Consider the following 22,545-nt stretch of genomic DNA (forward strand, 5'->3'; position numbering starts at 1 on the left):
TTTGATTATTAGACCAGCCGGAAGAACCTAGAAAGATAGAAGAAATTATCCTCTCCCTCATAGGACAAAAACGTGCTAAAATTCAATATCTCTTCCCTGGTCCTTCCCTACTTAGCAATCAAGTGTTGAGACAGGTGTGTGAATTTTTTAAAAGCACTAGACTTAGACTCAGGTTTGAATCCTGGCTCTGCGGCTTATTAGCCCAGGCAAAATATTTCAACATTTTCTTAATCTCTTCATGTCTAAAGTGGAGATAATTCCAGCCTCAGAGGGGTGCTACGAGGCAAATATACCGTGTATGTGAAAAAGTTTAGCACATGGCCTGGTGAATAATAAGTGCTCAGTAAATGTTAGCTATTATCAATATTATTTTTAAATAAAAAACAACTACAAAGTCAACCTACTTCAGTTTAACAATTGCCTGAAAGCCTTACACATGTGAAGCTAAAGACTTTTCTTTTCTACTGCTACAAGAGTAAAACACATTTTATTTGCAGCAACAGGTTATCTAGTCAATAGAGTTTATTCAAAATTAAATACTGCAGTTGTCGGGCTGGCCCGGTGGCCCGGTGGCTCAGGTGGTTGGAACTCCATGCTCCTAACTCCGAAAGCTGCCAGTTTGATTCCCACATGGGCCAGTGGGCTCTCAACCACAAGGTTGCCGGTTCGACAACCCGAATCCCATCCAAGGGATGGTGGGCTTCGCCCCCTGCAACTAACAATGGCAATTGGACCTGGAGCTGAACGGTTCCCTGCACAACTAAGATTGAAAGGACAACAACTTGACTTGGAAAAAGTCCTGGAAGCACACACTGTTCCCCAATAAAGTCCTGTTCCCCTTCCCTAAAAAAAAAACCTTTAAATACTGCAGTTGTGAAAGTGGTTTTTGATAAATGTGGTAAATATTTAGGGACGGGAGTAAGTATTAAAGAAATTCCAAATTATATTATAGAAATGTAACATTGTGTTCTACAAAGTGCTGTCTTTAGAAACTATCGTCTATTGCTTCAATCTGCCTTTATTGTTGTGTAAGCCCCAAACCTTGGAGACATCCTTGGCTCCTCTCTTTCTCCCATACCTTCAAAATATGTGTACAATCTGACCCCTTCTCCTCTACCTCTACTGCCATCACCCTGCTCAAAGCCACAAGTCATCGCTTACCTGAGTGACTTTAATTGCCTCCTAACCCCCTGCTTCTACTTTTGAGCCCAGGCAGTATTTTCTTACCACTGCAGCCAGAGTGATCATCTTAAAATCTGTCAGTTCATGTTACTCCTCAGCTCAAAACTACTCAATGGCTTCCCCATTTCACTCAGAATAATTTAATGCCCAAGTCCTTGTAATAGCCCACAAAGTCTTACATGATCTAAACCCACCACCACCACCACCACCACCACCACCACCACCACCACCACCACCACCATTGGTCTACCTGCTCTTTCTTGACAATGAGAGACACACCCTATCATAATACCTTTGCTCTCTGCCTGGAATGTTCTTCTCCCACATAGCTTACTCTCTCCTTTAAGTCTTTGCTTAAATTTTTACTTTCTCAGTGAGGCTTACCTTGACCTCTTTACTTAACACTGCAAATTACACTGACCACATTCTGGAAATCCTAATCCCCTTTCCCTGTTGTACTTTATTTTCCCCATAGCAATCATCATCTTCTAACACACTAGATAGCTTATTTATTATGTTTTGGTTAACTCTGGCACCACCACTAGAAGGTAAGCTTCACAGGGGCAGCAGTCTTTGTTTTGTTCACTGATATATTCTGAGCATCTAGAACACTGCTTGGCATATTGTACACACTCAGCAAACATTTGTCAAATTAATTAATTAGTTTTGTGATTACTAATTTTGTGTGTGTTTGTTGCACTGTCTTATTTGGGCAAATACTAAGCCAAATTGATAATAATTTAACAAAGCAAATAATTGTATGAGTTGGAAGTTTTTCATTTTCTTTCTACTTTTCTTTGTTTTCAGTTTCTTCTTCATGCTACAATAAAACTCTCAAATGTCCTAAATGCAACTCTATTTTAAGCTGATGTGTACATTTTCTCACCTAACAATCCATGCTACTCATGTTGTTTAATTTACACTTATGCCATTCCCACTCCTTTTCTAGTCCTCAGCTATACCCAATCTATGCACAGAACAGATCGTTGATGTGCAAATATCCATTATTTTTAGGACAATCTAGTGTTATATATTGACTGAGAAGCACTCATCCTCAGGCCCCTCAGTCTAGGTTGGGACTACTACAGTAAAGAATGGAGACAATAAGAGTAGCAATGCATCGATGAAGATGTGGGAGTTCTTCCCTCTATGGGAAAATGTTGAATCTCTATTACCCCTCACTCCATGGAAAAAGAGGAAGAAGAAGAATGGGCATTAATAACATTGTGTGCTACAGACTGTAGCTTATAAAACTCTCCCTTGTCTCCTTTAGAAAATCTTCAACAGAATCTACATTGCTTATAAATATTTGAAGGGTGGATTTTCATTTGAAGGGTGGATTTTCATATTCTGATTCCTATTTCAAGGCTGACATGGGGCAAAAATGGCAGGGCTATACAAGAGAAATTTTAGGTGTAGGATTAACAAAATTAATAAGGACCTATTCAAGTAACCCAGAGAAGTGTTAGGAAAGGGACCATAAACATGACAAAAATTTGCATAATTGGAGTCTTAAGGTTAGAAATCTTCCAAAAATATGTTTTGATTGTATAAATGTTGCCAACAAAGGGAGAAATTGGTAGGGTGCATCCCATCTTTCATTAATACACTTGCTGAGGTTAGTTAGCTTTTTAAATAAACAGTGAGCAAAGCCTTGAGAGAAAAGGCAAAAGGAAAGTATTTCAAAATTAGGATGGAACAGAAGTTTCATAAATGTTTGGAGGCAAAGTATACCTCCAACAGAGTTAAACGGGCATTGGCACCACATGTGTACCCTGGCAATGGGGGGATGGCATAGATGAAGGTGCTGTTCTTTTGTCTTAGAGGTGATTGTGTTCTATTCTATTGCATCACCAATTTTTGCCTAATTACCATTCTTTGCCTGAAGTTTTATGATCACGGATGTCCTCATCTCCCGCTGTCCTTTTATTTCCTATGAAGATCTTGCTCTCATTTAAGCAAGTTCTTAACAACAAAGACAATTTGGAGCCCTATTTTATTTATTTATTCGGCATATAAAATATAAGGCTGATTGTTAAGCCATGAATAGGGAGATAAAGAAGTAATAAGCACAGAAAATACTGGAAGATCCTGGTTTTCTTCTTAAATAAAGTTCTGGTTTAGAACCAACACTCATTGTTGAAAGGTAATGCACAATAAACAGTGGTAATTACGAGACAAGCACATTTCATATGACTTTGGAATAGTTGGGGAAGGCCTTAAGGAAAAGATGGGATTTGATTAGACATTAAAGATTGGTGAGGATTACTAAATAGAGTGTGGGAGAAGAAAAAGAAATGACATTCCATTCCAGATAGTAGAAGAAATTGATAGTTTCCTGTAATTGAAGACTTGAAAGCCTCTAAAAATCAGATACATAATTGTCTGTATTTCGGATTGTAACTAAAAATCCTTTTAAAATTTTAAGCATTTTGTAAACAATGTTTTTCCATCTGTTTCTTTATCAAAACCGTATAATGTTTTTGGAAGAATTACCTTTATTATTTTGACGGCTTGGCACTGTAATTTGATTTGAATCATGCCAGCAATAGTTTTTTCATCTAAAAAGGTATTTCAACACAGACACAAACATGTACACATAAATATATACACAGGTATTTGTGATTTTATTTTTGGCAAGCTCTGAAAGTAACTCTAGTTGGATGGGCAGGGGTATGTGACCAGTACAGTTGTGGAGGCCTGGTGCTCAGAAGGGCCTGCTGCAGGGGTGTACCGTCTACACTCTCCGCTTAAAATGTTTAATAATTTTATTTTTGAATTTATGTTTTGTTAAGCTCGATGGGACAGTGGAGAATATGATGGTGACTTAGATCTTTAGCTCACATGTGGTCCCAATGCCTGCCATCTGCCTGCCTCCCACGATAGATTCTCAGCTGCTGGCTCCTCTATGCTCTGGCACCGCAAGCCCCACCTGGCCTTCCCCTCTTTGTCCTTGCCCAGGGTGACAACAAGGTCATGAGGGAGTGGGGGAAAGTTGTGTCCTGCCAGCACCTTCAGCCTCCACCAAGGGCGTGGGGCAGGTTGAGGGTCAGGTTCATAAACCCAGCAGCATCTTGGGGGCAGGCATGATGGTGGCCAACCCTGCTCTGGGCTGGCAGCGCCACAGTGTTTGGTGGATGTCTTGGCTGGAGGGAGCTCTCACCCACCCAATTTGGGTACCACATCCCTCCCCGGTGTGGAGGTTGCAATCTTCTGGGGGTTGTCTATGTGCCATGGGTTGGGGTGGCGGCCATGGGAAGGGAGGATAAATTCCTGCCCCTGCTCAGGGCGTAGCGTGTAGGTCCTGCGGCTGACAAAAGTGAGTGCACAGTCATGGGACCTGCCCCAGGACCCACAAGCTGCTGCATTCCCCCTGAAAGTATCCCTATGCAAGGGAGCAGACACTAGGTAGCAGATAAAAAACACCAAGAAGAGATGAGAGAGAAAAGAAGAAAGAATAATGTTTTATATTCTAGTATCTTTAACATTGTAGTGTGTTGGCACTTTTCCTGCTTTTTGGACATGGCACCGCATTTTCATTTTTCAAGTGAGCCCTGCAAATAATGAGGCTGGTCCTGCCTGTAGACATTCTACTTCTTTTTCCTTTCCAAGTAACAGACTATAACGTCACAAGTGATGATATGTCTTCCATTAGTGAAAACAAGCCAATTTTTACAACACATAGTATTTTTAATCTTCAATTGCCTTTGATGGGTTTAACAAAGGGGAAGCAATTTTTCCCATACCCATAAGAATTGCTGTACCATTAAATTCACTTTATTATATGATTTAAAATTAATAAGCAGGGAAGAAAATTTAGTAGTTGTCATTAAAATTCCATTTTAAATTGCAGTAATTTCTTTTCTGGATGTTCTTGATAGCTAGCAATCATGATATAAAATGTTGATTATATGTAAACACTATATTACATAGGAGAATTTATTTTCAGTTCTGAGACACTCAAGTCTTCTAAGAATAAAATAAGTGTTAAAAATAATTGAATCTTTGAAATATGCACTTCTTGCTGATAAGATTGCTGTCTCTTGTGTTAGGGAAGTGGTATGGCTTGGTAGAAAGAACCCAGGATTCTGAGTTAGAAGAAGAAAATGGTCAAGTTAGTTAATTTTTCTGGCTCTCAATTTTATCTTGTTAAATGAAGACCTTCAACTAACTAGAAAATGTCTCAGGTGTCTTCCAACAATGGAGTTCAATGACATTTGAAAAGCATGCTTTAAATACTATACACATACATAATTTACTGAATGAATACAACTACTATTAAACTATCTTCAATCACTATGGGAATAGAGACCTATTAAATTTGTTCAAGTAACAATTTCTTTTTCTCCTTTTGAGAAATTGTATCATGTAGAACAAGATTTATGAAATACACACGTATGAACATTAAAAATAACTGTAATCACCACCCAGACTAAGATATACAGCACTGCTAGACCTTATTAGTCCCTTGCTTGGACCTCTCTGAAAACATCTATCTCCCTCCCCTCCAGAGGTAACCGTTATATTGCTTTCTTGAGATAATCATTCTCTTGTTGTTCTTTATAGATTTGAACATCTGTATAGGTGTCATTAAATAATGTTACTTTAAAAGGAATTACATTATAAAAACATCATTTTGCAGTCCACAAAGAAACAGGGACAACAGAGTCTGTACATTTCAGGACTCTCAGTATCAAGACTTTAAGATCTTACCTCTCCTGCTCCAGCATTAATGTGCCTCAGCTACCAAAGTATTGAGATAGGAAATCTGATTGGCTGAGATAGCTTGTTTCTCCTTAGTCAGATGCCTACCTTTGATCTGATCAACTGTGGCTGGGGAGAATGTAGTGTGCTAGAAATGGGGCAGCCAGAACAGTCCCAGTCAGGATTTATTCAAAGGTAATAACTAGATACAATGTATAACTCAGCCAATGATGATATCTGAACGAGTCTGAATTACCATTGGCTTTAATAGTTATTTGTTAACAATTGGTGAACGTGAATGAAGGGTGTATGGGAATTCTTTGTACTTACTGTTCTTGCAACTCTTTTATAAGTTGAAAATTATTTCAAAATAAAAAGCTTTTAAAAATAAAACAAATCTTTGAACCAAATTCTCCCTCTATCCCTTAGCTTCCAGCCAGGATCAAACACAACGACCAACACAAATAGAAAACCAACTGGAGAAAGAAAAGAAACATCATTTTTGACCTACTTGTCAGGTACTGTTTTTCTTTGTTTTATTTAATTCTTGTAACACCCTTAGAGCACTGGTTCTTGACCTCATCTATACATTACAATCACCTAGGGAGTTTTAAAAACTCCCTATGCCTTGGCAACAACCATACTGATGAATTTAGAAGCTCTGGGGGTATAACGTAATCATCAGTATTTTTAAAGTTCTCTGGGTGATTCCATTGCATAGCCAAGGTTGAGAACACTGCCTTGGACTAAAGCTTTATTACCTCCCTTTTACAATTGTCAAAGTTGAGGCATAGGGAGGTTCAGTAACTTGCTCATGGTTGTGTAGCTTGTGGAAGTGGCAGAGAGGGTAGAGGTGGACACGGTCACACAGGCAAGGAGGGGTGACCATGTGACCCCATTTTTGTGCTCTCTCCATCACACCTTCCGGCCTTCTTGGGTCTTCACTTGGCTTTTCTGAGCCTGGCCTGAGCTGGATGTTGCAAAATGCAATCAAAGCTCCTTTGAATTTTCAGGAACTTATAAAATGACATGAGCATATGAAAGCAAATGAATATTAAAAATTCTGCAGAAGTGCAAAGCTGCTTTGTGAAAAGGTGAGATCAGCTCACGGGAGTAGGTTCTATCAAGAAAGGTTTCTTTGATAAGTGATCAAGAAACACTGATATCACTAAACATTCCTTCTCATGAAAACATATCTCCTTTCAAACTTTTATCCCTGTCTATTTTCCTCCTTGGCTCCTCCTTAAAGTTCCCTCAACTAGAAAAAACAGAACTAATTTTTTAAATTCTAACATCATAAATTTCAAAAAGGCTTTATTCCAAATTTAGAATAATTAAATATGTTTCCTTTAAGCCATGTTTCTCAATAACTAATAAATCATTAGGAAGAATGATCTCAGTTTAATCCATCTATTAATTTTTCATATTGCTGAATAGATAATGTTCATATAATAAACCTTAATTGTTGCTGCTGCTAGGTTTCCCAAACACTTTGAAATAAACCTTTTCAAATCTATTTAAGCTAAAGAAGAGGAAATTTGACCCACAGTTTATCACTTATCTCATTAGCATACTAATATGGCTGCAATTTGCATTTGACTGGGGGTTGTTCTTTCACCCCTGTAATCTTGTTGGCAGACTATCAGTTTTTGGTTGATTTTAAAAACAAATTATCTATGTACACTAGGGAAATAGGTGATGTTAATACAAGAAGCTTGAAAGTGAATTAATTGCTCTGAAGCAATCCGTGTTGGTTTAGCCCATCAGGTGGTATTATTTGCACAGCTCTCAGAAGTGTTCAATTCTCATTGGTATTTAAGCAAAATTAACCCTAAAACATTTCTCACATGATTCCATTTTTCTTAGTCTCAAGTTACCTAGCTTCTGCAGTGACCTAGGATAGCTCTACTTGGATAAGTAGAAGTGTGGCAGAGGCTTTCCAATAGATTTTTCAGGTAACTAACTCTTTCTAGCCATTTACCATGCAAAGCATTTGCCTTGAGTGAATAACATAGGAAGGAAATTAAATGGACCATGTTGATGGCAGTCATACTGGTAATTGAGATTTTTATTATTAAAAATGTAATTAAATATTTTTAAGTAATAACAAGGCCTGTAGTAAAAAGCACACTCACTGTATAGAGAGGTGGGATATCTCTGGTATAATGATGTCATTGCTTTCTGTATGAGCTATAGACTGAATATTTATGTCCCCCCAAATTCATGTGCTGAAACCTAATCCCGTGTTACGGTATTTGGAGGTGGGGACTTTGGGAGGTGATTAGATCATGAAGATGGAGCCTTCATGAATGGGATTAGTGCCTTTATAAAAGAGACCCCCGAGGGCTGCCTTCTGCTTTCCACAGTGTGAGGACACAGCAAAATGACGGTGGTTTATAAAATAGGAACTGGGCCCTCACCAGACACCAAATCTGCCGGTTCCTTGATCTGGGAATACCCAGCCTCTAGAACTGTGAGAAATAAATTTCTGTTGTTTAAGCCACCCATTTTATAGTGCTCTGTTATAGCAGCCCAAGTAGACTAAGACAGTATGTGTACCAAGTGCACCAGTACAAAGATATACACATACGTGTATGAGTACATATACACATGTGTATGTATGTATACGTATATATGTATATATATTTTATTGGACAATAATACAAATATATATAAAATATATACACAGCAGGTCCTCAAATAACATCTTTTTATGCAACATCATTTTGTTATAACATTGGTAAAAAAAAGAATGTTGACTCCTGGTGTGGGGGGCACAGTCTGTGGAGTTTGCATGTTCTCCCCACGTCTGAGTTGGTTTTCTCCAGGTACTCTGGTTTCCTCCCACAGCCCCCAAATGTGCATGTTAGGTACTTGGTGTGTCTAAATTGTCCTCATATTACTGAGCGTAGGGGTGTGTGAGTGTACCCTGCAAAGGAAGGGTGTTCTGTGCAGGGTTGGTTCCTGCCTTGTGCCCTGAACTGGAATAAGTGGGTTGGAAAATTATCTTACTTGTTTTCAGTTTTTAAAAACATATGTATAGCTCATAATTATTTCAGTGTTTAATATTAGAAGTGTTTTGGGTCTTTTTTCAGAAGTTTGGTGATTTCTTTTTGTGACCAGAAATACGCTGTAGGAACTTAACTCTTGTTTACATCAGTTAGCCTGCTGTAAAATTGGTTTTGTTGTACATTGTTTTGCTTAATGTTATAGTTTCCAAGAACTTATCAATGACGTTAAACGAGAATTCTCTGTGTGTGTGTGTGTGTGTGTGTGTGTGTGTGTGTGTGTGTATGTGGGTGTGTACTGAGGGTTCAGAACAAGTCACACCACGATGTGCCCCTGTGGTTTGCAAGTTGTTTTGAGCTAAAGGCTACTTTAGCTGTGGGCTCAGGAGAAACTTCTGCCCCTCCCTAACTACCCAGAAGAACTTGAATTAGGCCTTGCCTATAATAAGAGATTATCAGAGATAACCTCTTTTAATCTATTTATAGGCCAGGGAAAACTTCTATTTACTAAATATCTGCTCTTCTTATGACACTGCAGCCCCCAAGTCAAGTTACCGCATCCCTAGCTAGAATGTCATATATACCCTATAAAAACATTAGAAGAGGTAAAAAGAAGACTGAAAAGATACCCAGGGAAAGATTTAATAGTATTTATTGGGATTACATTTGGATTAAAATCTCTATATATTATTCTACGTTTTCCAAAATAAATATATCATTTTTATTTAAAATTTTATAAATAAAAAATTTTTTAAACCTAGAGTACATTACAGAGACATGCTATATTGGCAAGCGCCTGGAATAGTAATTGGCACATATTAAAGTCTCAGTGAATATTTACTGAGTGAATGAATGAAATGGATGGATGAATAAATGAGACCTTAGCAATGATACAGGCAAGCAAGGAGGAAGAGAAAGCTAGTAATGGTGGAGACAGGCTAGTGCCTAAGGCAGATAATCCTATATGGTACAATGTATGGTGGCCGTATTCCTGTTTCTAAGAAATAAGGACCAACTCAAGTATAATCAGATTGATTCTGTCAGGTAGGGTTAGGCAGAGGCAGAAATGTTAATCTGATCACTTTTCTCCACCCTCATCCACTCTATTCCGACCTTCCTTCTCATTCCCCCCACGTTGCTGGGAGTCCATCATTTCTAGCACTCGATCCTGCATATCGTCATCTGTAGGAAAAGTGGAAATGTCTATATATAAATGGCATTCATGATCTAAACAACTAATGTAGTAACCTGGGCTGTGTCTAGACATGTAATGGATAAAAAGCTAGCTAATTTGCTCCAGTGTTATCTTAATTTGGGCTGTCATAGCAATGTACCATAGATTAGATGGTTTTTGAACAATAGAAATTTATTTCTCACAGTTCTGGAGGCTGGAACTCTGAGATCGGGGTGCCAGCATGGTGAGGTTCTGGTGAAAGCTCGTTTCTGGAGTGCAGACTGCTTACTTCTTGTGTCCTCACATGGCAAAAACAGGGTGAGAGAGCTCTCTGGGGTCCCTTTTCTAAGGGTATTAATCCCATTCATGACGGCTCTGCCTTCGTGACCTAAATATCTCTCAAAGGCTCTACCTTCTAATGCTATCATATTAGGGGTTAAGATTTCAACATATGAATGGGGAGGGGGCGGGAAGGACACATACATTTAGTACATGACAAGTATCAAACCCCCCAAACTTCATCTCAAACATTTCAGAAAGCCAGGGTGCAGGCCGTAGACAGATTAGGTAGATGCAGTAAAAGATTTGCTTGCTTTAAATGAGTCCATATTTGTATTTGTATCAACATTCTTATATTTCCAAGCAGAATCATGTATGACTTGGTAATAGTCTCCTATATTAAACTAACAAGGTAATTCTTTGGGTCTAGGCGATTTGAGGAAGAGACAACAAGAATCTGCACAAAAAATAGCAGTAATCTAAATACAGCCAAGTCAATTGTATCTGTTGTGCAGTAACAGAAAAGACTCCTGGGTTTTAGTGACAGCCCACTATGCAATCATCCTGGCTGAATAGCCTCAGATACTTTGTTTTGAAGGGAGTGCAGAAATCCCGCAGGTTTAATTGCCAATAAATCAGCATGACCTCCACTTCCTGGCAGTCCTTTTCTACAATGATCTTTTCAACCAGAAAATGAAGAGATAGATTTTACAGGGTGTGCATACTGCCTATGGTAAGATAACAGAATTACACTTGATGTTTTCTCCATTATAGTCTATGCTGGATAATGAAGGGCTCTATTAATGATATGTTCTGTTTGCTTTTAGGTTATTTTCATCTTGTATTATAGTTACTTCTTTTTGTTGTTATGGAGAGCTGCCTTTCTTTAAAAAAAAAAGAAAAGAAAGAAACCCCTTCTATCATTTGTTAGTTCAATATTTTACCATCATCAGAGATTATATTCCCTAGTGAATTCACAAGAATTTGCATTAAAATATTCTGGCTCCCTCAAAAAGCTATTCACAAACTGATTGAATGGGATGTTGCTCTTAGCTGATTTTCAGATTTTCTTTTTTAAAATAGTAGTAATTTTTTTTTCTTTTTTTTAAGATTTTATTGAGGAAGGGGTACAGGACTTTATTGGGGAACACTGTGTACTTCCAGGACTTTTTTTTTTTTTTCCAAGTCAAGTTGTTGTCCTTTTAATCTTAGTTGTGGAGGGTACCGTACAGCTTCAAGTTGTTATCCTTTCAGTCTTAGTTGTGGAGGGTGCAGCTCAGCTCCAGGTCCAGATGCCATTTTCTAGTTGCAGGGGGCATAGCCCACCATCCCTTGCAGGACTCGAGGAATTGAACTGGCAACCTTGTGGTTGAGAGCCCACTATCCCATGTGGGAATCGAACCGGCAGCCTTCAGAGTCAGGAGCATGGAGCTCCAACCGTCTGAGCCACCAGGCCGGCCTCAGATTTGTTTTTAAAAGTAGCTATTTTAAATTAACATTTCCAATTCATGACTATAACTAATACAGAAATGTTAACACTCATCCACACCCAAATGTAACATAAACCTGCTGTTTATACTTTTGAACTGTTTGTGTGTTTATTTTTATTTGAATGAGTAATAGTCTGTGGTATATATTTATACATTTAGATTTTTAATTGTATGAACACTATAAGAAAACAGTAAAATTTAAAACTACTAAACAATAAGTTCCACTTCCTACTTAATTTCGGAGTCCTGCCACCTGTTCTGAATTTAGGAGGCTACGTTTCTTGCCTGACCACAGGTAGCTGGACCAGATGATTTCTTGAGGTTCTGTCTAGCTCTAAGATCTATGATGCAACCTGTTGTGTCAGGAGGCCATCTTCTTATGGTCTGTGTGCTGAACGATACTGTTGTGCTTTAAGTATACATTTAAAAACAGTTTTAGGGTTGAGAAGATCCTGTGATGGCAGCAGCGACATAGCATTTTAATCTCTCCAAATCCTCACATAACAACAAATAAAGCCACTACATAGCAAATTCAAAAACATTTACAATAAAGTTAGGTGACAAGTTATCCCCAGAAAACCCAAAATGTAAGTGAATGAGATCAAGCCACCAAAATCCACAAGACCCACCATTTGTGTGGGAGAAAGCAGAGGAAAGGAATAGAGCCTCTGATGAACCTGAGGAGAGAGTAGAAAAGATAGCCAACAGATATTTACTGCAAAGTGCAAAAGACCAGTTTGGGAATAGCAGCTGAAATTAGGAGGTATTTCCCTGACTCCAGTAGCAGATGAATGCAAGAGGCCTACACTGAAGACAGAAGGGACGAGAACAGTTTTGGTACCAATGAATTCACGAAACTGATCAGCCCTTCCAGAATAGAGCCTGACCCAGACTTCTGAGAGTGGATTCAAAATTGATCAGAATAAGGACAATAGAGACAAAGGAAAGAGAAGGTCTATAAGCTAGGAAATCTCAGAAAGCAAGTGTTTGATTTTTTAACACTTCATGGAAACAAAACAGGGAACTCTGTGAAGTTAGCAAAGCTGACCTAAACCATGACTCCTAAAAATTCAGACAAAGTCTTTTCACATAAAAATGAAGAACAAATCAGTTACTATATGAATAAAAGAGAATAAGGAGCAGAATGACATCACTTCAGACAGCGAAAACATATTAGAAACGTGTGCACACAATACACCAAGATTACAACATTCAGTTTCAAAATAACCTAAAAGGTATTAAGAAAAATAGTCTGAAAGATATCAAGACATAAAAAATCATAAATTTATTTTAAACTCAGAAGTATGATAATAGAACTCAGAGAATTAAAAATATAAGACAAATGGCCGGCCCAGTGGCTCAGGCGGTTAGTGCTCCATGCTCCTAACTCCAAAGGCTGCCGGTTTGATTCCCACATGGGCCAGTGGGCTCTCAACAACAAGGTTGCCAGTTCAATTCCTCAAGTCCCACAAGGGATGCTGGGCTGTGCCCCCTGCAACTAGAAAATGGCAACTGGACCTGGAGCTGAGCTGCGCCCTCCACAACTAAGATTGAAAGGGCAACAACCTGACTTGGAAAAAAAAAAAAGGTCCTGGAAGTACACACTGTTCCCCAATAAAGTCTTGTACCCCTTCCCCAATTAAAAAAAAATATTAAAAATAATATATAAGACAAATGATTTCAGAAATGAAATCTTAACTAGAAAGAACACAAGAGAATAAACATACAAGTAATATCTTAAGAGAAATGGAAGGTGGAAAGAATAGGAATTTTAAAATTGAAAAAGAAATTTAAAGATATAAAAACAATTCCAGAGAAAGTATAAATTAAAGGCAAAGATCTAACATGTAGATAAGAGGGAGTCCTCAAAAAAGAAATCAAAGTGAGGGAACAAAGCCAATACTAAAAAACATCATTCAAGAAAACTTTCTTGAAATTAAAAAAAAAATTTTAATTATATAGTGAAATAATACACCATGTATTTGAGAATATCCACCCTGAGCAACCAGCATCATGATATAATGTAGTAAAGTTATTGGACTTTAAAGAAAAAGGGAGAAAATAATTTAGGCATCAGGCAAAAGGAATGTGTGATTTATATAACAAACACAGTTAGATTATGTCAGACTTGTCAACACTTTATGCCAGACAAAAATGGAGTAACATATTTAAGGCACTCAAAGAAAACATGCGAACCAGGGATTTTATATTCAGCAAAACTGACCTTCTGATATAAAAAACATAGACATATGTTTATCAACATGCAAGAACTCTGGGATTAATGCTCTTGTTTTCTATCTGAGGAATCTACTAGAGAACAAGCTTTACAACCAAAATGACTAGAGAGACATTCACATAAAGCCTGCTCATGAGCATTAAACAAATAATTACATGTAAGACAGATTAAATAAGGAGTGAAAGGGAGAACATGGTATGTAATGGCTATCTGACAATGTCGATTACAGTACTACTATTAAAACTGGGAATAGAATGGGGAGAGAATATGCAAAAAAATTTTTGCTGTTCTTAGTAATTGCATTTGTATTTTTCTGAGCCTGTGATGTACATAATATGAGGTAACATAAACAGCAATTATGGGATATTTGAATTCTGTTTTACCCTCTCCCCTTGAGAACTAGGATTTTCCAGTGGGAAAGAATATATATCGGCAGGGTTAAATAAAAAAACCTATAGTCCTGAATTTGACTTGGAAATATCAATAATAATTCAGAGGTATTTTATGTTTAAAATGTATGTTTTTCTGTATCTCTGTGTTATTTTATAATAAAAAGTTTCTTTTAAAGAAGGTTTTCTTTTTTAATTTTCATATCTCTGTCCACTGGAGAAGCCTAGAAACAATGACCAATGCGGTAGCCATTAGCATGCTAACCGCCAGATTGTAGTCTTGGAATACTATAATACCATTTCTCCTTAAGAGAAATCTGAGTTTCTTGGGGAAATGGCTGATTTCAGGTCTCAGGCAGTGTACTAGTAGTTTGCTAGGGCTGCTGTAACAAAGTACCACAAACTAGGTGGCTTACACAACAGAAATTTATTGTCTCACGATTCTGGAGGCTAGAAATCCAAAATTAAGGTTTTGGTAGGATTGGTTCCTTCTGAGGGCTGTGAGGGAAGGATCTGTACCAGGCCTCTCCTCTTGGCTTGTAGATGGCTGTCTTTTCCCTATGTTTCTTTACATTATCTTCTCGTTATGTATCTCTGCATCTAAATTTCTCCCTTTTTTTATTAGGACACCAGTCAGATTAGGACCTACTTTAATAAACCCCCTTTAATTTAATTATCGCCAAATAAGGTCACATTCTGAGGTATTGGGAGGTTATGACATCAACATATGAATTTTGGTGATAAAATTCAACCCATAGCAAGCAGTAAATACAGGTTTCCCTGCTGTCTTACAGTAGAGTGTTCCTACAAAAACTTGTGTAAGTCAAAATGGTGTTAAGTGAGGAGGCAATTACCTTAGGACACATCTTGCTAACAGATGCACAAAATAAGTCAAAGAACAAATGTCACAGACACAATTCAAAGCTATGGTGGCTTGATGCTGAGATGCTGTATGTAGTTCCAAGGGAAGGAGTTTGGCAGAATCACTCTCACTGCTCTGGGTACGCACTGCCTCTATAACAGCTCGCTGCGAAACAAACACTGAAAGCTATTTTCACTTTTTGCCTTTTTTTTTTTTTTGTAAAAGTGAAAATCCTCTTAGAATTTCTTTTGGTTAGCAAAAATAGGTACTAATGTAGGTCTTTTGTAAAAGCGAAGCGGCCTAAAATGAACTTTTGAAAAGCTGGAGATACTTGTCCACAGAATGAAGTTCAACATACCTTGTTATACTAGATAGTGAAGAAGTTCTCAAGACTCACCAGGGTCATATCTGAAGACCTAGGAGCCAACCTAAGGAGGTTCCCACTGGTCAAGATAGGACACTTACAAGTTGAGCTTCGAAGTTGATTATACATATATATACTCGTATATATCACCCTTTTGGCGGATGATAGTTAACTAATCCATTGTCTTGAAAAATGACAATGCAAAAAAATCAACTATTTATCATACCATTCTTATATAAACAGTGCCATTATGTCACTAGATGGTAAATAAAGGGAAGCATCTTTTTTAAAAGATATTCCAACTAATAAATAAATGACAAAAATAATGATAGAATTAAAGTATCACCATTTTTCAATCATCAACAAATTAAGGATATAGACACTGAACATCACCAAACTGCTGACATCACAAAAAGAGAGACAACCAGACATGTGCCTCCCGGTGAAAGAAAACGTCATCACCTAGAATCTTAGTCCATTTGGGTTTCTATAACAAAATGCTGCAGACTGGGTGACTTATAAACAGCAGAAATGCATTGCTTGCAGTTCTGGAGGCTAGAAAGAAGTCTGAGATCAGGGTGCCAGCGTGGCTGGGTTCTGGTGAGAGCGCCCTTTCCAGGTCATAGATGGTCCTCTTCTCCCTGTGTCCTCACAAGGTGGGAGGGGCAAAGGAGCTCGCTGGGGGCTCTTTCATAAGGGCGCTAATGCCACTTGTGAGTCCTCCACCCTCGGGAGCTGATCTCTCCCAGAGGTCCTACCTATTGATACCATCACCTTTGGGAGTTAGGATTTCAACTTATGAATTGGGGGGTGGGGGGGACACAAACATTCAGATCATAACACCTAGTTTTCCCAAAGCGTTCAAACTTGAATCTGTTCATGCCTCTGGATCCAGCTGCCAATATGCAGAAAATAAAAGAGGACAGAGAAACTTGTTGAACTGCACGTGAGTATATAGTCAGCAACATTCAGAGTGTAGGAGAACATACAGGGTAAATAGTCTGGGTTCTTCAACAAATAGGTTGTAAAGAAAAGAATTGGAAGAGGAACTTACAGACTAAAAAAGTCTTAAAAGAAAAATGTTTCTTAACCAATAAGACTAAATAGTACACTAGGGATGCACAATTGGATGTTTTATTGCACTTGGGTGATAATACTGTAAAGAAAACCAAGATTGATGTAATACTCAGAATAGTGGTTACTTTTGGAGAGTGAGGAAGTTATCATCAGAATGGGTGTATGGAGGGGCTTCTCGGTGGGGATTGGGATTGGCAGAGTTTTATTTCTTGGCCTGGGTGGTGGTTACAAAGGTGTTTGCCTTAATAACTCATTAAGCGATACCTTTTTTGTGTGTGCTTTTCTGTGCCTGTTTTGGCTTTCAATAAAAAGGTTTGTCTTTTAGTTTTAGTTTCTGTTTTGTACAAGCAGTACAAAACATAAAGAGCTTTAGAAGAGACTAGTGCTGTATACTGCTTTCATTTCAGGACACTTGTCAGTGTCTTCTAAATGTCCTAGTGAGACTCCACTTTTCCATTAAATTCAGCAAAACTTGTTCTTGGAATAACAGACAAACACTCATTGCTGCTTCAACCTGACTTAAGGACAGGGTAGGAAGAAAGCAATTGAGAGGCCAGTAAGGTCCAAAAGAAAAATGTTTTGCGATCTAAGCCTATTCCTGCAAAAAATTATATTAAGCAAATCTGGGAGGGCATAGGTATAGGTATGCCAGCATTTGTATGGTGGTATCACAAAAATTCTCAGAGAAGCTAGAGAATCCCTCACTGTTCAAGTTTATAGTTTCACTCCATTCAGAGTAAACAAACAAAATGTCTTTTCCATTCAATCCATTGATCTTTTGACTTTAAAGAGCAAAGAGCTACCTGGCGATCAGTTTGCAACTCAGATCAGTCTTTAAGTTATCAGCAGAGATCTCCCTGAAAGCTACCTTCCCTGAAGCAGTCATCAACGCTAAGAACTGGAGTCCACCGTGCAGAGCGATAACACATTCCCTGCAAGGAGTGAGAAGAGGGCTGTGGGATCCGTGTCAGACAGTTTGCAAGTATTTACTGGGTACAGATTTTTCTACAGCCTCAATTTCAAATATGGATTTGAAGTTCCAAATATATGGTCACCATACCTATTCTGCAAAATCGTTCTTTGTCTTCCTTCTTCCACTCCTAATGAAAACAGTGCTGGACTTGCTGGGTAGATCTGACAGATGGGTTTAACACATTCTTAAATTTTTAGATTAACAGAACCAGCGCAAGAGATTCTGAGGATGTGCCCTAGAACTCCCCAGGTGCCACTTTGAGGAGTGGGATTAGTAAGCAGGCAGTGATTTAAATCCTATCAATTCTAAGTCCCAGCTCAGCATCATCTTTCTGCTTAAGCGCATTATAGGCTGAACCACACCAGACCTAGCTATCAATCATTTTTGCCATTACTGCATATCGTTCTCCAACTACTTTAGAGTTGTTAACTTTGTGCCCTATCTGGTTACAAAGCTTCCTGAAGGCAGCAATTATGCTTTATATTTTCCTTTATTCTCCATTGCATATAGAAAACGCTCAATATTCTTTGATCTCATTGCTTGACCCTTTAATTCATCCATTTCTTAAATCAACAGTATTTATTGAGGACTAAGTATGTGCTGTACTTTATGCTGGGGTTATAGCTATGTTTGTGTTCTCTTGAAACTTCCGTTTTAATGATTGGAATAAGGAAAAAGCCCAGGGTACCTTTTATTTTCTTTTCCAAATTATGGACTCTAAAATGACTAACTTTCTAGGAGTAGCAGGGGCTTAACCACCCTTTGTCCAAAAATAATCCCCGCTCAGCTCATTCTGCTGCGTAGTGGTTGGCCCACTAAAAGAAAAGAAAAAACAAAACAGGTTTAGCAGGTATGAATTCTTTCTGATTGCTCTTCCCTTCGGTGACCTGCTTACTTCAACAAGCCAAGTAGAACCTTTCCAAATCCTGGGGTGGGAGGGGATTCATAGTTTCCCTTTGACTCCTGTACTTTTCCCCATTCCTTTCCCTCAGACATATACCATTTTATATAACACACAGTGTGTGTGTGTGTGTGTATATATGTATGCATATAGGTATATATGTGTACACATATGTATATATATGTATGTACATGTATGTGTATATAATAAGGTTTGTCTCCCTTCCTTCCTTTCCAGAGAGACTTTTGTTTTTAAAGCAGTAGTCATCCTCGTGCCCTTTGCCCTCTGGAGAGATTTCTCAAAGGCAGAGCAATGCCAAAGCTATAAACCTTTGCCTTTGTGATTCTCTTTTTGATGTTGGAGCTTTCTCACCACCTGCTCTTTTCATCTAAGCCATGCCCAGTTTTCCTTCCACAAGCTTTGGAATTTGGCTACTTCTTAACCATTGTTATTTATTTCATCACAGTGTTGAAGTGGCAAATTTTATCCTACTGTGACAACAGTAACATTGATTCTCAAAGCAGATGTTTTCTGGGTTTTATTCGTTTTGACAAAATAATCTTTGACAGAAAGGAGAACTAAATACAATTGCCCCGAGTGAACTGCCTAAGCTTAATAGTGCACATAACATAAAAATGGTAAAACTCTGCCCTTAATAAATAATTATAGGCAAATCAGTGCAATGCTTCAGATAATATTAAAAATCAATTAATAGATAGCTACATGGATACAGTTACCTTCTAAATAAGGAAAAAAGTGAAGAAGTCACAGAGTCTGCTCTTAATAGATATAAAATCACCTCTGCATCCCGGCGCTGCTACCAGACCAACGTATAGTAAGCACAGTAATACCTGTTGAATGAATGAATTCAATTCACTTCTTTTATCCACCACTCCCAGATCCCTAATACTTTGAGTGGATTATCTATGAAGATAAGGAAAGATGTTAAGAATATAAATAATAGGATTATAACAAATCATCCATCATTTTAAACCAGTATCACTATGGTCAAAATTTAGTGCTTTAAGCCTAGGCTTGTGTAAAGAATTGTTCACCCACTCTTTGTTCATCATCTGAGTAATCTGATTACAGACAGATGGGAAGATAAGTTTCCAAAAAAAAAAAAAAAAAAGGAATCAGGAGTATTTTTCTTGTGGAAATGCACAAACATTCTAGATACATCCAAGGTTTGCTCTAGGTGATTCATTTTTTGATACCCAAAGAATTTCTGTCAGAGGTATTACTGCTTCAAGATGGGGTGAGTGTCTTTGAAGAAATATGAATCAATGCATTTTCCTGTAGGGTGATTGTTTTTTCTGTCCAAGTAGAAAGGGCATGTGGGAAGCAGATGGCTGTCACTCAGTACAGAATGGCTCCAGATGCCTGTACTGTTCCTCGGTTGAGCTCTGAGGAAGCTCGGACCAAGTTGGCTGTGGACAGATAATCGGTGAAACTTGTGGTTAACTGTGGAGAGTCTTTCCTAAACGTACTCTGAACTGAACTTTATACTGTGCTATTTCCTTGTGTACAGAGATTTGTTTACCTCACAGGAGACTTTTGAAACAATGCAAAGTCCTAAAAGATTAAGGGATTTTAGTTAAACAAGTACAGTTCATGTCTCTTTTTCCATACCAGAAATGACAAAGAAAATATTGAAATCACTTAGGTCTCCTCTTTGTTCATACAAATGGAACAGTAACGCAGTGACCCTGTAGAGCTTTAGGCTGAGTTAAACAGTTGGTCTTATCACAGAAGTTTCTCTAAGAGTAGATCATGGGCGTGTGTGTGTGGGGGATGTCTATATATTAGACAGCCAGTTGAGTATTTCTACCCCTTAAAGATATGTTAGTTTACAACCCTCAGATATGTTTTAGTTTACAACCCTCAAAGTAGGTATAGGACAATTAATTATACGTTAATATGTTGCTCCTGACCTGTGAATTCAAGCTATAATGTTCTCATATAACATATTTGAAACAGCAAACTTGCCTATTTCCATAGCCCAAAGCTAGAATATTCTAATTTGTCTAACATGTGACTGGAGCTCAAAGTTTGGGGACAGGAAGAATTTGAAACGTGACCCAGTATCCAGATGGGATACCTAATGCTCACTGACTACTGAGCTGTATAGGAGATTGTTCCTAAAAAACAGTGTGAATCAAAGTGTATAACTTAAGAAATAAATCTGTGCATATACTTGAGACCTCTCTATATTTACCCCTACTTCTTGAGCTATGTTGAGTCACTTATTCATTCATTTGTTTAATAAATATGTATCACGCTCCTACTATGTGTTAGGTGTAGATCTAGGCACTGGGAACACAATAGTGATCAAAACAGATAAAAATTATGAAGCTTATACTCTAGTGTACGTAGAATAATGATTCATTGTCTGAGCTGCATTCACTGCATTTGTTTCAAGATTGCTCCAACTGACCGGTTTTACTTTAGTCTGTCTCTGAGCACTTTTGGCTCACAGTTATTCTTCAGTTTCTTTTCTGCCGAATCATTTTAGCTTGGCATATTGATTTACATTTTTCAGTTTGTTATTGATATTCCAAAAACTGTCTTTCCTTTCTGGTGTGTCTCCCTGAGAACAAATGACCCAGTGATAAATCTCCTGACTTGCAACTCCCAGAGCCTACCCCATCTGACTAAGTCATACCAGAGATGACCTGCGCCATGAGCAGATACTAGACAATAGACCTGTACTTTGTTCTAAGCTGCAGAGTGCATGGTTGTACACAATAATGAGTACTTCTGAGCACAACTTCTGCTTGGCCTAGTGGAAGCTGAAAAAATACAAGGCTGTACCAGGGCAGAGTTAAGAAGCAGTTAAAGATGACTTCCTCCACCCTAATCTCCTGTTTTCTTTCCCCTTTTCCACTTAGTAAACGTTGTCTACCTTTGTACACACTGCTTTAGTTATTTTAGTGGCCAACAAAGAAAATGTCATTTCACTGACTCCTCCTGCTCCCATGGAAGGGAGCCCTGGCTGCAGCAGCTAGAGGCCTGATCCCTAAGAGCTGCTAGGAGTGGGAAAGGATGCCTTAGAATTTCCTTCCCTGCACCCTTCGCTCTAAGTCTTATTCATTATGCTATGCCAGGTACCAAACACCAGAACAACTACTCACAGGCCTATGTTTCTGTATAATAGTGGTAACTAGCGTTGGTTGAGTGCTTACTATGTGCTAGGCTCACACTAAGAACTTTACATGTATTATCCTGCTCAATCCTCGCAACCTGATGAAATAGGTGCTGTTATTACCACAGAGTAAGCTTTGAGAGGACATTTCTGTTACTGCTGGTGGGGAATACAGCACAGAGTTTTGGCTCTGGGGGCTGAGGTTCAACAGAGAGGAAGCTTTTTGTATTAGTTATGTATTGCTATGTACCCCTAAAAATTACCTCAAACTTAGCAGCTTAAAATAACATTTATCATTTCTTAGTTTCTGAGGGTCAGCAATCTGGGTGCAGCTTAGCTGGATGGTTCTGGCTCAGGGTCTCTCCTGAGGTTGCGCTCAACATGTCGGCCAGGGCTGCGGTCATCTGAAGGCTTGACTGCGACTGGAGGATTTGCTTCCAAGATGGCTGACATACAGGGCTCTTGGCAAGGAGGCCACAGGTCCTTGACTCATCAGTCTCTTCACAAGGTTGCCTCAAGCCATGGCAGTTGCCATCCTCCAGAAAGAGTGGTCTGAGAGAGAGCAAGACAGAAGCCACAATGTCTTTTATAACTTAATTTTGGAAGTGACATTCCATTATTTCTGCCATATTCTGTCCATCACGTAGACCAACTCTGGCACAGTGTAGGAGAGAACTACACAAGGGCATGATACCTGGAGGTGTGGATCCTTGGGGGGGGCCACCTTGTGGTTGGCCACTGTGTCTTTTAAAGCTGAAAAC

The 22,545-nt window shown here is 38.5% G+C and overlaps 1 long non-coding RNA gene across 2 annotated transcripts in view; it reads left to right on the plus strand.

The window, feature by feature from the left end:
• The first annotated feature begins 6,313 nt into the window (after positions 1-6,313).
• Positions 6,314-22,545, plus strand: part of LOC109456352 (uncharacterized) — a 222,189-nt gene continuing 205,957 nt past the window's right edge. For both annotated transcript variants that reach the window (XR_016020457.1, XR_016020456.1), the window contains exon 1: positions 6,314-6,404. This is a non-coding gene — a long non-coding RNA (uncharacterized LOC109456352). The remainder of the gene's footprint in view (positions 6,405-22,545) is intronic.

Source organism: Rhinolophus sinicus, chromosome 2 (genome assembly GCF_057876585.1).
Source record: "Rhinolophus sinicus isolate RSI-liver-muscle chromosome 2, RSI-T2T, whole genome shotgun sequence".
Classification (NCBI taxonomy): domain Eukaryota; kingdom Metazoa; phylum Chordata; class Mammalia; order Chiroptera; family Rhinolophidae; genus Rhinolophus; species Rhinolophus sinicus.